At 35.9% G+C, this 16,687-nt stretch overlaps 1 protein-coding gene and 1 long non-coding RNA gene across 2 annotated transcripts in view; one reads left to right on the top strand and one right to left on the bottom strand.

Annotated features, from left to right (window-relative positions):
* Positions 1-16,687, bottom strand: part of LOC105388275 — a 251,699-nt gene that overhangs the window by 138,333 nt on the left and 96,679 nt on the right. The window lies entirely within an intron of this gene.
* On the top strand, positions 14,677-16,380 carry LOC125491224. The gene is made up of 2 exons (XR_007268194.1): positions 14,677-15,905; positions 16,038-16,380. It is a non-coding gene; the product is annotated as an uncharacterized LOC125491224 (long non-coding RNA).

Here is a 16,687-nt window from a genome sequence, read left to right as displayed (position 1 = left end):
ACTAACACAACTATGGACTTTTGTCTGAAATAAATATTATTCTATTCTATAATAAAGCTGTTATAGATAAAAATCTAAGAGATTGTAAATTTGAAGTTGGGGATATGGTGTAGGTAGAAAATGGAAACAAATTGAACAGGAAGAAACTTGATGAGATAAGAATTGGGCCATTCAAGATTATTGAAAAGAAATCAAATACAATATATAAAATAGATACAGGACACAGAAAGACAGAATCAAATTATTTTCATATTACAAAACTAACACCAATGCCTACCGTACAAGATAGAAATGAATAAATATAATTATGTGTGTATCTCCAATTGGAGGGGGGGAGATGTAAAGAAAAATAATAATTTTCTTTATGGTTGTTTATGTCATCAAGACAGATGGCAGAAACATGGAAGTTGAATTTTAGTGTAATAGTGAAAATTTTTATTTTATGTTTTATTTAAAATATAGGAGCTACATAATAATTCTATAACGAACATTTAATGTCGTTTCTTTGATTTACAGGTGAGAAGTGTTTTAGTTATTAGTTTATTAGTTTAAGCATTTCATATTATTATATTTTGTAATGAAAAATAAAACTTTGATTTACAGAGCAACACATTGTGTTTGATTAGATTTATATGGCTCCTGCAAATGAAATAACATTATAATGTTATTTCATAAACATATATATATATATATATATATATGTTTATGTTTTTTACATAAAAGATACTGCATACTCCGTTGATTTATGGTAAAGAGAGCAGAGAGTTAACCGAATATATATATTTTTTAAATAATGAATGCCAATTTATTAAAGGCAACAAAAGGATTCCCGATGAATATGTTTCTAAAATGACAACTCAATTATCATCGATCGAATTAAGCCCGGCGCCCACTATCGGCATCGGTACGACTGAGGATTTTAGGTGGCAAATAGCAATATACTATAACATAATGACAATAAAGTAGAAATTTCCGTGATATGTGGTCGTAATAACAAAAATACCACTTTGGTATGCTTGAGCGGTACTAAGGGCCATGTTTAACTGCAACGCCCTATCCGAAAACGAGTTTCAGCGCCGGTACCGGCTGTCTACTCAAACATTTCGGTTTCTCTGTGAGGAGTTGCGGGAAATAACTCCTCTCAGAGCTTCAACTAGAATAAGCCAGGATCATAAGTTAAAAGACCTGAAGGACATATTTATAAAATAATTTGCTTAGTAGGTTTTATCTAACATCTTGTAGCTCCATACTAAAATAAACATATAATTTCAGGTTTTATGTGCCTTAAATTTTAATGCTACTGGGTCATACCAACGAAGTGTGGGAATGGGGAAGTAGAACTGGGCCAAAGCACAGTCAGTAGAATTGTGACGGAGGTCACAAACGCACTGACTTGGCCAGGGATGCTCAACAGGCACATAAATTTCCCTAAGACGGCTCATGAAAGAAGTAAGTTCCTACCTATTGACCTTTTGTGAAACTTCCAATGTTACTTTAATTATTTCTTGAAATAATGTGGATATAATGCACATCCATCTATCCTATGAGTTATTACAGGTGAGAGTGTGAAAGTAAAGAAAAAGACTAAAAGCAAACATATTTTTCAGATTCTACACAAAATATGGAATACCGGGTGTCATAGGTTGTGTGGATGTGTCGCATTTTCATATTTTTCAGCCTAAGAAAGCTGTAGAACATTTGTTTTTCTGTAGGACGAATTTCCATTCATTGAATGTTCAAGTGGTAATTATATAATTACAGTTTTTGAAGTACATAGGTACTTATTTATTTCCTTAATATATTGATTATTGAATGATGGTGGTAATGTGAATTTAACTTATTCTACAGGTGTGTGATAGTGACTGCAGAATCACAAATATAAACCTCAAATATGGAGGAGCAACCCATGACTGTTTTGTGTGGAACAACAGCCAGGTGTCAACTTTTATGGAGACCTTATACAGAAATGGAGAACAAGGATGGCTGTTAGGTAAACAAGAGTTTAGCCACATAGACATACACACTCACGCCTGTAACCTAAGAGATTACGGCAGAGGTGGTTATGTTGGTATTGTTTTGGAATAGGTGGCCAAGTTCCATCTTTCAGCCGGGTTTTTTATTTAACAATAATGGAAATCTTTTTTTATTTCTAGGTGATTCCGGCTATACGCAGCGGCCTTGGCTTATGACGCCAATCAATGGTGCTGCAGACGACAGCCCCGAGGCTAAATATTATAATCACCTACATGGCAAAGCCAGGGTGCTTATAGAAAATACATTTGGCAGACTAAAAAATCGATGGCGATGTCTTAACAAGGTGTTGGGGCTCCTACCATGTTGAAGACATAATTACGAGCGTCGGGCTCTATTATTATTAAATTCTTTATTGCACAAAGTAAATTGGTACAAAGGCGAACTTAATGCTAGCAGCATTTTCTACCAGTTAACCTTTGGTGATGTTGAAAAAGTGATTGGTAGTGCTTAAGGCTTTGAATAAAGAAGATGGTTTATATTGAGTACTTAACCGAAATATTAATATCTTAATATATACCTGTCTATACAATATAAATATACACATGATACCTAAATAAATACATTCTATAAATACCACAATTTATTTTAATTCGTAATTCTTATTTCTTATTGTAAATAACGCATTGTTAATATAAATACTAAACTATTACAAGACAAGAATCTCTTATCAATTATCATCTTCATCACCGTCACCCTCGTCTTCGAGTCTTCGCCACTAAAATCATAACAGCCTGTGCTGTTCTACACAACATCGCCATCGATTTTATGGTCCCTCTTCTTGAGCAGTATACGATAGGATAGTATACGATAGTAGAAACAGTCCCTCAAGAAGAAGTGCCAAATTCTAGCTTAAGGGAGTCATCTTCAGGGAGGATTTATTGAAAGGCTCAACCGTCTGCATCGTTGAATTTCCAAAAGACTAATCAAAATTAATAGTATTTTTCTTGGGAGAGCTTCTTCTTCAAAGTAAAGGAAAATATCGTGAGGAAACCTTCCCAGCATCATTGAATCGCGTCAAGAGTTTCTTGCCCCTATTCTTCTTCATGACAATGAGCCCTTTCCGAATGGAGAGTAGGTACATTTATAAGAATTGACGTTCATCAAAAATATTAAGTATACACAGGGTGTCCCCTTTCTGGAAAGTCAGGGATAAGTTAGGGAAGCTCCAGGTGGTCAGGGAAAGTCAGTGAAATTGATGGGCCACCTCGAAAGTCAGGGAAAAATTACTAGTAAAGACTTTTTTTGCAAAATTGTAGTTCTTTCCTTTACTAGTAATTATTTTTCTTCTTCTATTTCAAACGTAAAATACATAAATCATGAAATAAAATCTCGTAAGCCAGATTCGAGAATAATAACCCTGAAGTTAACGTAAAGATATGTAACTACAGTGTTCCAGTTAATGACAATGTCGAATTTCTCGGTGTGTTTCTTGATTCTAAGCTAAGCCGTAAGCTAAGGTGTAGTGCATCTAAATAACATTACTACAAATGCGAAGTTTTTAAATAACCTCAGAGTCTCATCCGGTGTATGGTGGGGAGCCCACCCTTTTACTTTAAAGCTTTTATATAATGCTCTTATCTGTAGCGTCTTAGATTATGGTTCTTTCCTCTTAGAAACGTATAGCAAATTAGAATTAAAAAAAATAAAATCCTTCCAATTCAAGGCTCTAAGAATAATAACTGGATGCATGAAGTCCTTTCCAGTCAATGCTTTGCGTTACGTTAAATTATAGCTTGAATGCATACGAATCCAGAAATGGCTTTCCCAGATAATTGAAAAAATAAGACATATACAGTTCTCCCATATTAATAATGCGCATGCAAATCTTCGCAAAATGTCGTATTCCCGGAAACACCCGAATTATTGAATCGTAAGAGCCTTAACAATGCACTTGAATTTTGCACCTTGATTGAAAGAAATAGGAGTCCATATCATGTGTACATAATCGAAAACCATTCGGGCTGTCGGCGGCTGTCACCAATCAGTCAAAGGTCCTTCAGTTCTTGGAGAGTTCTTGTCAGTCAGTTCTGTGGGATTATATGTATAGAGCTGTTATTACACATCGTTCTTGGTTTTGTTTTCAAATGTGAATTTAATTTCCACTTTAGTAAAATTATTGTTGATGACCCCTATTATGAAGCCCCTAAGATGGAAGAGTACAAAGCCAAATTCAAAATACGAAACAAACTGAACAGTCTGTAAATGGATTGGGCACACTGTACGAAGAGGAGCTACAAATGCCACAAATATAGCGTTTGACTGGATGCCACCAAACGGCAAGCGCTGCCATGGACGCCCTGTCTAAACATGGCACCGAAAAGTCGAAAACGAGCTACGAGCCGCTGGACTAAGCTGGAGCGAGGCCAAAAGTGCATCCGCATATAGGCGGAAGTGGCGGACGTTAGTGGAGACCCTCTGCACCTCTGGGGTGCCATAGTAGGTCTGCAACAACAACAACAAGATAACTTTTTCGTAATTACTTAACATCACTGCTCAGTAACTCATAATGTCACTTTACCTTGGGAATGTACCATTTAAAACTGGCCGAATCGTATTGCCATGAACACATGCGGCCAAACGGATTATATATAATTAAATTATACCATCACAGCGAGATGGTAGAAAATAAAATATTAATACGTCACAGATTACCAAAACAGTAGCCTATTTTACCTACTAATAAATCCGGCATTGCAGGGAAGACAAAGACGAAGTTTCTGTACCTATACACGGCCGCCGCACTGTTAGTAGTTGGGCGCACATCGCCAGTATGATACCTTGTATACTTTTTTATCTTGGGCAGTATACCAACAAGAAGATTTGCGCACTTGCAGCGTTTTTAAACAAAATGATAGATTTTGATGCAGCAGAATAAAAATTAAGAGTTTTTTAGTTTTGCCCTTTGTTTCCACGACCAGTATACGCGTCCACGACCAGGTATAGTACCTATGTAGGTATACCATTGTAATCTAGATTTAATTAGTAGGTGTTTATTCTGAGCTGATCTGATGATGGAAACGGAAAGGTAGTCAAAGGGAAGGTAGTATTTTAGTACCTAAGTATGGATGGAGGTTGTGTTTTTAAGTGAATTTTGATCTGTTTTCTTCTCAATGTGTAAGACCTTGTAAAAACTATACGTGTGTGTGAAGTAAATAAACAGTTCTAATAATATAAAAAGTCGTGTTTTCAACTACAACCACAAAGTAACATCAGGACTCAACTCAAATCCAGCTTCAGTCTACATTATCGTTTTCTTCATGGTACTTAAGACCTTCTGCATTTAAATAAAATAATTAAAAACTTATTTACTTCTCGTGCAATTTTTGTAATGGCAAAATATTGGTAAGAAACTGCAAACAAATGCAAATGTGCACTCTATGTGTGGAATACAACAACATTATACTCGGTGTAATATTTTTTTCTTTAAATTGACAAATAATAATAAATGACCACACCCCCTCCGTCGCTGTATATCCTATTCGCAAAATATGATATTCGCAAAACATCACATTAGCATTTTTTTTTTTTTTTTAGCACATTAGCAAAACATGATATTCGCAAATTATGATATTAGTAAATCATAATCTTCGCAAAATCGCAAAATATCATACTAGCATAATATAATGTTCCCAAAAAACGATGTTTGCAATTAACCATATTCCATATAATATCATATTCGCAAATTACCACATCTTTTATCTAAAAGTACCTACCTTCGGACTAAAAAATATGTAAGTACTTTTACGAGTGGTGGTTCAAGCTCATAGAGGTAGAATTTCGCGCTAAAAAAGGAACACGGGTGGTGACAGACAGAAAACAACGGACAATAAAATCATCCATGTTTTTTTTTTCTTTTGAGGTTCGGAACCCTAAAACCTGTTTCATGTCTGAAAGGCCTTTTTATATCTTGCTACATAGATACACTTGTCCAAAATTAATAATGCACATGCAGATCTTCACACCCGAATCATTAAATCGTAAGAGCCTTAAAAAAACACTTGCACTTTGCGCCTTGTTCGAAAGAAATAGGAGTCAATATCATGTGTCACATAATCGAAAAAAACCGATCTGTCAAAGATTTCTATGCGCATTATCAATTTTGGAGCACTGTACTATGTTTATATTGGCTGACCATGTATTTTTCTTCTTTATGAATAATAATGACAAAACGTCAGATTTTATTTATTTCATGTCAAAAAAGTCAATTTTGATTTATTTCATGTTAATAATTGCGTTGCGAGCTTAGTCAAAATAATTGTTACAAATTTAGTGTTCAGTGGATTAGTAGATAAAAATGGACGAAATGAAATTTATAAAAAGCCAAAAAAATAAACCGGTGTTACTCCATGAAGGATATAGGTACAATTTGTATTTAAAAACCGGCCAAGTGCGAGTCGGGCTCGCGCACAAAGGGTTCCATAGCAGCAAAATTACAGTTAAATCAACCTATCTCAAAAACTATAAGAGATACTTTGATCAAACCAAAAATCGTTGAAAGAGTTAATTAGCATGCATCACCTCTATTTTTTTTAGAATTTTATACCCCGTAGTTATAAAAATAGAGGGGGGGGGACATACTTTTTACGACTTTGAGAGCTGATATCTCAAAAACCGTTCACTTTAAGAAAAATGTTTTTTAGAAAACTTTATATCATTTTAAAAGACCTTTCCATTGATACCCCACACGGGTATGTACATCGAAAAAAAAAATTTCATCCCTCAGTTATATGTATGGGGGGCCCCACCCCCAATTCTTTTTTTTACTATTTAGTGTCATATTTTTGTAGCGGTTCATACAACACATATTCCCATCAAATTTCATCACTGTAGTACTTATAGTTTCCGAGTAAATCGGCTGTGACAGACGGACAGACGGACAGACGGACATGACGAAACTATAAGGGTTCCGTTTTTGCCATTTTGGCTACGGAACCCTAAAAATAAGTCTGGCACGACGAACTGTAGATGTTTTAAACAGCAAGAATGCCGCACCTCCATAACTCTCGACCGTAACAATAAAGTTATCAGACCCGCTAAGCATGTTTGTGATTCTTTGAGTTTCACCCGTAATCTAATAGATTAAGTTGTTGATGTCTGCAAAAAAGAGGTGTGTGCTAATTTTACCTCCGCTCAAATGATTTTTGAGAAAAACATTTCTAAACATGATTTTAAGGGTCAAGAACATGAAATGACAGTATTTGCGTCAAAAAAAGATACTATAGAGCACGAAAGTATGAACAGTCTCAAAGTAAAAGATTCATTTCACGTAAGACTACCTCACAGCTTAGTGGAAGATTTTTATTTGTACGATGAATATGATTCATCTGGCAGAATCATAATATTTTCAACACTAACGCGGACTGAGTTGTGACCATTTTTCACAACTAAAAAAACTCTCTACGGAGACGGTACATTCAAAATAGTACCTAAACCATTCTATCAACTGTATAGCTTGCTCGTAGACGTGGCACGCAGTGATGAAACAGTAAATTTCATACCCATAATTTTTGCTTTGTTGCCGAATAAACAGCAAAGAACGTATAAGAGGTTTTTTTCGATACTTCAAGAACAATATGGATTTAACTTAAAAATGTACAAATGCGATTACGAATTAAGCGTTATTAACGCTGTGAACCATGTGATCCAAATATAACCGTAAAAGGTTGTTATTACCACTTTTGCAACGCTGTTTTCAAAAAGACCAAGGGATTAAGTCTCTTTGCCGAAGATCGTAAAGTGCCACCAAAAATGATACCAGAGGCATTTTTCACTATTATTGAAATGTCATCACGATCGAAAGATATAAACATATTCCTTGACTATTTCAACACTCAATGGATGCAGAAGATAAGCAGTAATGTATTAAGCCGTTGGCGTCGAGGGCTGGCATCGCCGAATAAATTCAAAAATTACAAAACAGCCAACCATGTTTCAATTCATATCATTATTAAGAAAAGAAGCAAAAACACAAAGTTAAATTAGTAAGAAACAATTTACATTACCCTGACACGAAAAGAAATAAAAAAATAATAAACAAAAATAAACAAATTATAAGTATCGTTTATGATTGCGTACTTAAAACAATAAGTCTCCAGTAAAACGGTTAAGTGCATTACGGTATTAGAATATTTTATTTAGTGTATAATAAGAGTTTTTTTTTGTTTTTTTGCTGATTGTAATAAGAAATTTATTTTGTGTGTTTGTAATAAGAATAAATATTTTGTTTTAAATGATTAAATGTTTAATTTCTCAAAAAACATAGAAATGTGGTGTTGGTATGTATGTCATAATAATCATAATATATGTATACTGTTTGCCTGACTGTACTACAAATATGACTTCTTGCGATCCTTCAGGGGCACCTCGTCTACTTTCATATTTTGACTACTTTCTCATTTCGTCAACTTTCCCATTTCGTCCACCTATTGGTCCCACCTCGTCCACTTCCTACTTCGTCCACTTTCCCACTTCGTCTACTTTAGTACTTCGTCCACTTTCCCACTTCGTCCACTTTCCCAAATCGTCCACTTTCATACTTGGTCCACTTTCCCAAATAGTCCACTTTCCCACTTCGTCCACTTTCCTACCTTGTCCACTCTGTTCGAAGTCAAAATTTTGAGAGCTGAAGGGCTAAACGGGGCGCAAGACGACCACGTCAAGACGTGACAGAAGTTATCCGTAGGGTGCTGTCTCGGGGCCGCGTGATGCAAGAAACTAGTCACGTCTCGTCTTGACTTGTGGCCCATGCTAGCCTTTCTGTTAATTTTTTTTATTTTCGAACTAAATTATAAGTATATGTTTTTTTTAAATAGTAATAATTACTTAAATAAAACAAGGAAATATAAAATAATAAAATATTATTTTATTATTAAAAACAACAAAAAACAATACACTTCTAAGTCTAGTACTCATATCTAGAATCTAGATGTGCACCAAGTAAGAGCACATTTATAGGTACCTATGTACAAAACAACAAAAAACAAACAAAATTCAATACACGTAGAGTACGAATATCTAGAATCTAGATTTGCACTAAGTAAGAGAACATTTTTACCTATGTACAAAACAACAAAATCCAATACACGTAGAGTACGAATATCAAGAATCTAGATTTGCACCAAGTAAGAGAACATTTATACATATGTACAAAACAACAAAAAACAAACAAAATCCAATACACGTAGAGTACGAATATCTAAAATCTAGATTTGCACCAAGAGCACGTGCTGCACGTGGTATTTTGTAAAAGAAGAAATTAACACTTAAGGGGATCCCTAAAGCTAAAATGCTAAAGTCGGCTTGATATACTTGATTAGATTGGAAAAACGGTGGCTTCTATCACATTGATAAAAATATATTTTGTAGCAGAGGGTATACTGAACATGTTAGTTGCTTATAAATTGGTGCAGGATTATAATAAGTATGTTAAAAAAAATTGCAAACACACCATGTCTTTTGCCATTTTTTGACTTATTATGAAAAAACCCTCGAAATCAGAGGGCCCATTTTCATGGAATCTTATATGTATGTGTAGGTAATTAAATTCTTAACAAAGTTACCTTAAAGAGTTGGATTTAATGGACCAGAAGTCAACTTTTTTTGCAAAAAACTAATAAATTCCGGTTTAAAAATGATGACACCGTGACAGATTTCAGATTTCTTCAGTCGTCGCCCTGGTGGCGGCCTGTTAGGAGCGATACCCACGCCATTTTATTTTTTATCAAATATTTCACAAAAACTGATTAAATCAACAAATTATGACTACAAGTATTATAATACATATGCATTTGCTATGGAAAGTTAATTTTCTAATCATTTTAGATGCAGAAAAGCCGAAAATTCTTAGAAAACATTTCGCCTTTTCGATTTGTTTACATTTTTTACTATAGAGTTACAGATGCATAGATAAAGGTAAACATTGCACATAATGACACTTATTAGATTCTCCGAATAAGAACTATACGGTCAATGCAGTATGCCAAAGCGCGAGCCTGTTTATATTCTGAGGGGTAATTTATTTTATTTTAACGGTTGTGTATGGTAGGTAAGCTACACAATATACAGGGTGTTGAAAAGTAAGTTCATAATTTGTTTTATTTGAAACCAAAAACCGTAGTTAATTAAAAATATATATATTTTAAGATGTGGTAGTCTGTACACTACAGGTTGTTAAAAATAAGGAAGTATTTTTAAAAATTGAAGATCTAAAATTTACATAATTTTTTAAATCTATTTAACAAGCTTTGCAAAAAAGCGGTTAAGTGCGACTGTATCTCGCCATGAAAAAATGAAATGTTTACTGTAGCTATGAATTTTATGCGTTACAAGTGGAATAAAATACCGCATAATATTATGTACAACTATGTAAGAGCCTAGTTTTAAAAAAAAAACTCATAAGAAAATATTAAATACACAGGTTTTTTAACCCCTGAAGGAAATAGAGGGGTGTTATAAGTTTAAAGTAAGGGCTGAATTTTTTTTTTAAATTAGGGTGATAGGTAATGTATATTTTTAATGATTTTTTCAAATAGATAAATGTTATACCATTTTTAAATTGCCATAAAATTACCTATAGTTATAGTTATAGAAAAAGGCAGGGCTACCAGTGCCCATTCGCCACTGCAACCTAAAAGATCTATAAATTATGACTCCCCATGCCGAGTCTCACTCTACAGGCCCAGGTCTTTTATAAACCTGATATTACCTATACAGGATGTTGCAAAAAGGGTATACTGTGCCGAAAGGGTTTGACTCAGGGGTTATTCTGAACAACTTTTGTTCTCCAAGTTTTGGAAATTCTCGAAAAATAAATTCGGTCTCTATAGTAAAAAGTCACGTGATCGAATAAGTTTCTATGTAAAAGGTTTTGTTACGTGAATTTTCAAAATTGTAGAAGAAAAGTGGATCAGAATGGCACCTAAATCCACTTTTGGCTAAGCTTTATACCCTTTTTTCAATACCTTGTATAAAATATCGTCAGCGTCACCTTAGATCGTAATCATCGTAACTCCTCGTGACCAAATTTTAGAGGAGACAAAAATACTGTTTTATTTGTAGTTCTAGTTGGCATACTAACCACCTAAAGTTTTTTTTAACTAGCCTAAAAATGATTTGTTTAGACAGTCTATCTTCCTGTTCAACCGCAACCTGAGTGCCAGTGACTCAATGACTGAAAGGAGGCCATTAGTGCTCCTAAATAAATAAAGCAGGCCTGTAGATTATCTTTCAGTGTACCGACACATCTGATTGCTGTAAGAGCCTGATAAGCTCTTCGAACGAGTCATACCTCTGTGGTGGTACGGTTTCGACCTTTCGGACAGTCAGTTTGGCATCCGAAATGCGGATTCGAATAGTGGGTACAATACTTTAAGGAAACTAACACGGGACACCAAAGATCGGTGGTGGCAAGAAAAGGCTCGTTACATACAAATGCTAGCAGATTCCAAGCAACTCGGCGTTTTTTACGGTGAGCTGAGGAGTCTGATTGGTACCAGGTATCACGGAAAAGTGCCTATTAAGTCCCTCGATGGCACGCAGAGGCTAACATCCAATCAAGATGTCCTGAAACGTTGGGCACAACATTTTCAGAACCTGCTTAACGTAGATCGATCTGCTGATCTCGAACACATCAGATCTCTTCCAAACTATGCAACCGTAGCTGAAATGGATGAACCACCTGCACTCAGTGAAGTAATTGATGCCATCACTCAGCAAAAGAATGACAAGGCCGTGGGCATCGATAACATTCCAGGAGAATTGCTCAAATATGGTACAGAAGAGCTTCACAACCATCTTTGGAAGCTGTTTGTACGGATGTGGAATGAGGAACAAGTCCCAGGTGACTTCACCGTATCGCAGATCTGTGCTCTGTATAAGAACAAAGGTGACCGTTCTGACTGCAACTCTTACCGAGGAATATCCCTGCTGTCCACGCCTGGAAAGATTTTTGCACGCATCTTACTCAATCGCCTTGTACCTGTCTCTGAAAAGATCTTACCTGAGTCACAATTTGGTTTTCGCCCACAAAGAGGCACATGCGAGGCCATCTTCTGCCTGCGGCAACTTCAGGAGAAGAGTAGGGAGCAATGTCAACCTCTGTTCCTCTGCTTCGTTGACCTTGAGAAGGCCTTTGACTGTGTGCCACGCGAAGCCCTCTGAATGCTGTTGGGTAAACTTGGATGCCCCGATAAGTTTGTCCGCATTCTCCGACTGCTGCACGATGACATGAGGTGCTGCGTCAGTACAGACGGTGAACAATCAGACTTCTTCTCCGTCACCTGTGGAGTAAAGCAAGGCTGTGTACTGGCACCTACCTTGTTCGCATTATACTTTGCAGCGGTAGTGAATGAATCACTAAGCGTTTCAACAGCCGGTGTCCAGATTCGATTCAGAACAGACGGGAATCTTTATAACCTTGCCAGATTAAAAGCGCGTACCAAGGTATCCTGTGACACAATTAGAGAGATCATGTACGCCGATGACCTGTGCTTTGTATCAGATTCAGTAGAGGGACTGCAAGAATGGATCACCAATTTCGACGAGTCATGTCGCAGGTATGGCCTAAAAATCAGTGTTGTCAAGACGGAAGTCATGGCGATGGACACTGAAGAAGGCACCGTCAATTCGACTCTCGACATAAAGCTCGGAGAAAACTCTCTGAAACAAGTGTACAAATTCAAGTACTTGGGTAGTACTGTGTCGGCGAAATACGATCTTGACCCTTGTTCGGGTACTAGCCGATGATGATAGATTGTTGATAAATGATAAAACTGTATGTATAAGTTTACCAGAGTTTATTGGGAGAAATAATTACTTGATACTATTTCTAAATTATGATAATGAGTGACGCGCGACGTGATTGATGTCTACAAACGTACTGAAAGTAATGAAATTAGGTTAAAGTGTAAAATGATGATGCGGCGAAATGATGTGCTGTTGCTGTGTGCGTGCCTTGCCCGTACATGCTCCCGGGGGCGGAATAGGAGAGAGAAAGTGATTTGATGACCTTACTCTAACATGGTGATTGACAAACTTCTTTAAAGTTAAAATATATATTACTTGATTATTGATACTGTTCTTATTTGAAATTAATATTAAGTAATTCCCAGATTAGTTTAACTATTTCTAAATAAGTACTAAGTATGATAAAGTCTCTAAATTGTTGCTTCAATTCTAGGAAAAACTACTTTATTACGGATAGGCGAGGAGCCTTTATCTAACTGACTACAACCCGGGTTATTCACTTTAGGCACGATTTGCCTTTCACTAATATTGCCTTTATCACTGATCATTTCACTTGAAATATCGACAACCAGGTTATCACATTCACTGAATGTTTTCATGCTGATGCACTGGCACTGACGCCTCGGCGAGGGCGTCGGTCCGGCGGGGGCGCGCACGCGGCGGCAGGCCAGCCCGGCCGCCAGCGCCGCGCCCGCTCCCACGATGCAGTAGATGGCCACGTAGTGGTGCACGTCGTGGTAGGAGACGCCGGCCGCCAGGGTCGCGCTCTCCTTCACCTTCTGTATGTTGTCTCGTATGTCCTCCAACGCCTTGTCTGACTCTTGCGTGTCAATGGTCGGGATTATGATCGGAACGGTTATATTGATGTAATTGTTAATCGGCGATAATACAGGGAGACTAATGTCGGCCTTATTATCCACTCTGCTAAGACGCTGTTTATGCCCGTGTAGTATAAAATCATCTGTTTTTATAATACAATTATCGTCTACTGTTAGTAAGCCAGCGCCCTGTTATCAGTTCGACGGTAACTTGATCCGAACATATGATTCTCGCCTTTGTTTGATTGCATATGAAGAATAGGTGAGTATTCGGTCTGTTTGTTTGTAACCATTTGTCTTTACAAAGGTCAATTACATAATTGCACTCATTTGAGGATTTATTCTTTGAACAAAAGGTAAATTCATCTCTAATATGATAAATGGGTCTTGATAGTAGTTGGCAACACAAAATGTCTCCATTGCGCAAGCATGATGTTGCGTCTGTTTCTGTCATCTCGATGTATGTGTCCTTGTGTATGTTTATAGCTACATATTCGGAAGTAGGCACAATACTTAACATGTTATAACTTTGTACCTTCCTTGGTATTGAAGTAATTCTATACAATTCGTAGGAGTCTCTCAGAACTAAAGGCACCTTGATTTCGAAAAATACATAACTTTCTGTGAATCTGGTCTTGATTTTTAACAAGTGATATATCTTTCTTAGGTCAGTCATGGTATTGTCAATGGGTAAGCATAATTCCTTTGATATTTGATTCGCAATAATATTTAATTCTTTCCTTAGTTGGTTTGGAGTTATGATGTGAAAGTTGAAGGTTCCTTGATAAATATCTGTAAGGGTGTCTAAAAGCATCTCTTGTATGTTTTTTAAACATTGAAGCATGTTGGTTGCCGTAATAGCGCCAAGCGCAAACTCATTCACGCTGACTGTGTTTTGCAGTTCCAATTTCACGTTATTTATTGTTTTTTCAAAATTTAAAGTCTGTTGATTGATGAGTTTTTGCTGTTTATTTAATGTGTCTTCTGTTCTCTTTAAGACATTGTACTCTGACTCGATTATAGATGTTTGGTTCTTCCACAATGCTAGTAAGTGGTGTTGATTATCTGACATAAGCATAATATCCTTCTGCAGCCTTACTCCCAGCGATTAATAGTCGCTATCCAAAAAAGCCAATTAAAACTCAGTTGAAAAATTTAGGCCGATTCAGTTGGTACCACCACCTCGGTTTTGACTGAGCCGCGGACCAAGGACAACGTAGAAAATATATCAAGAAACGACTAGTGATTATTTTTGAAACGGTAGCCGAAGTAAGCCGATATCAGGCCGATGTTGCGTTCCGTATTTCAATAGAGGTGAAAGAAAGAGATGTCGCTCTATAAAATTGTATAAGATCTTGTGTTTTTTCTCGCTCTGACAAGGAAAAAATTGGTGTGCGTTCGAAGTACTAGCGAAGCTTGAAATAAGAAATCCGGTAATCATCAGTCCATATTATGTTTTTATTTTTTCAATGTTAGTAAAATATTAATTAAAATACTTATTAAACACTAGGTTAAAGTCATCACGCATGCCATTTTTTACTTATTATTCACAAAAACTTAACTTTGTAAACGTTAAAATATGAAATTAGGGGCTTTTGAACGCATTCAAACTAAAAATCAAAATACTCTGTGAACCTGTGAAAACACTCCCTCAGTGTTGCCATTAGCGTACATTTTACACATTTGACGTACTATTTTAGCCTCCCATGTGTAATGTGTATATAATTGGTCCATGTAATGTACCATTTAAACTTAACTTCCAATATCATGATTATCATGTGTAAAATCTTTGTTTATGGACTATTTTACGTATTTTTTTTGGAATCGCAGCAAAAAAATTATTAACCACAATTAGTGACGATTTTGATTTTCTTGTATGATTATTTTCTCAACCAATATGATTATTACATGATTACAATGAGTATAAGTATATCATACATAAAACTGCGGGGTACCTACTCTGAAGGTTTTAGGACATTGTAACACTTTTTAAAATGCTATAATAAATATAGGTACGTCTCTCACGACTAAAATCTATTAAAATATAGTACTTCTGCTGACGAGCAGGTGCGAAAGAGCTGGAAAAGCTAAATTGAGTGATTTTAGTAAAAAAAACAGCTCATGTACGGTTTTAACCCTAAATGTACGTTTTCAGCGCTGGATATGTGCGTTTTGAGAACTCCGTTGCGGCAACACTGCACTCCCTCCACTTCATTCATACAACATACAATAACAATGATAAAACAAAATTACAAATGGAATTTCCTTATTTAAATAGATATTTGTGCACTAAATACATAATAATATGACGTAAGTATAGTATTCTGATGGAGTGGTTAAGTTGCAGACTCAGATCGACTCGATTTATAAAATAGACCGATAAAATATTACGATAATTTGTTACAAAGTTATAGATATTAAACTATCAATCATTGTTTACAGAAAGAAGAAGAAGACGTTGCGTGTCACCGTATAGCCAAGGAAATATCTTGTGAAAGTTTTAACTCAAGGCGGAAATTTATTGAAAAAATACTCAACATAACCTACAATTACAGTGAAATACTGACAATATCGTACCGTGATAATATTTCTGAATAATAAGTGCAAACCCATACTCTAAGATCGTGCTTTCAACCACATACTTAATACAATTCCATAATCATATCGAAATCCAAAAGTTCGTAAGTCGTAAGTGATCATAGTTTAGGTATGTACTTATTAGACTCATGCATTGTAAACTCTATAAACGATTACTCGTAATGTATTAATCATATTAAAAGTTGAATGCGGCTGTTTTATTTTTTATTCTTTATGTTTAAAGCAGTTCTAAGAAAAAGCAGTAATAACTAGTAATAAGAGTTGTAACATTATGCATGGACCAAGTGTCTGCTTATGTTAAAAACACAATGTTATCATGTAAGTAAACCCTGCTTTAAACATAAAAAATGTATCTACCTAATCTTCATAAAGCAGATAATGCTAACACCCTGATTACACCACCAAGTAGAGCGGCCCGAGACAGTGTCCTCCGCTGAGCACTCTGTTATTGTGATCCACGGAATGGTTTAATATCGGCCAAGAGTACTGTCTTA

The sequence above is a fragment of the Plutella xylostella genome, chromosome Z, assembly GCF_932276165.1.
Source record: "Plutella xylostella chromosome Z, ilPluXylo3.1, whole genome shotgun sequence".
In the NCBI taxonomy this organism is placed as follows: Eukaryota; Metazoa; Arthropoda; class Insecta; order Lepidoptera; family Plutellidae; genus Plutella; species Plutella xylostella.
Note: the sequence above shows the minus strand (reverse complement) of the source record. Positions and strands in the feature narration are given on the sequence as shown.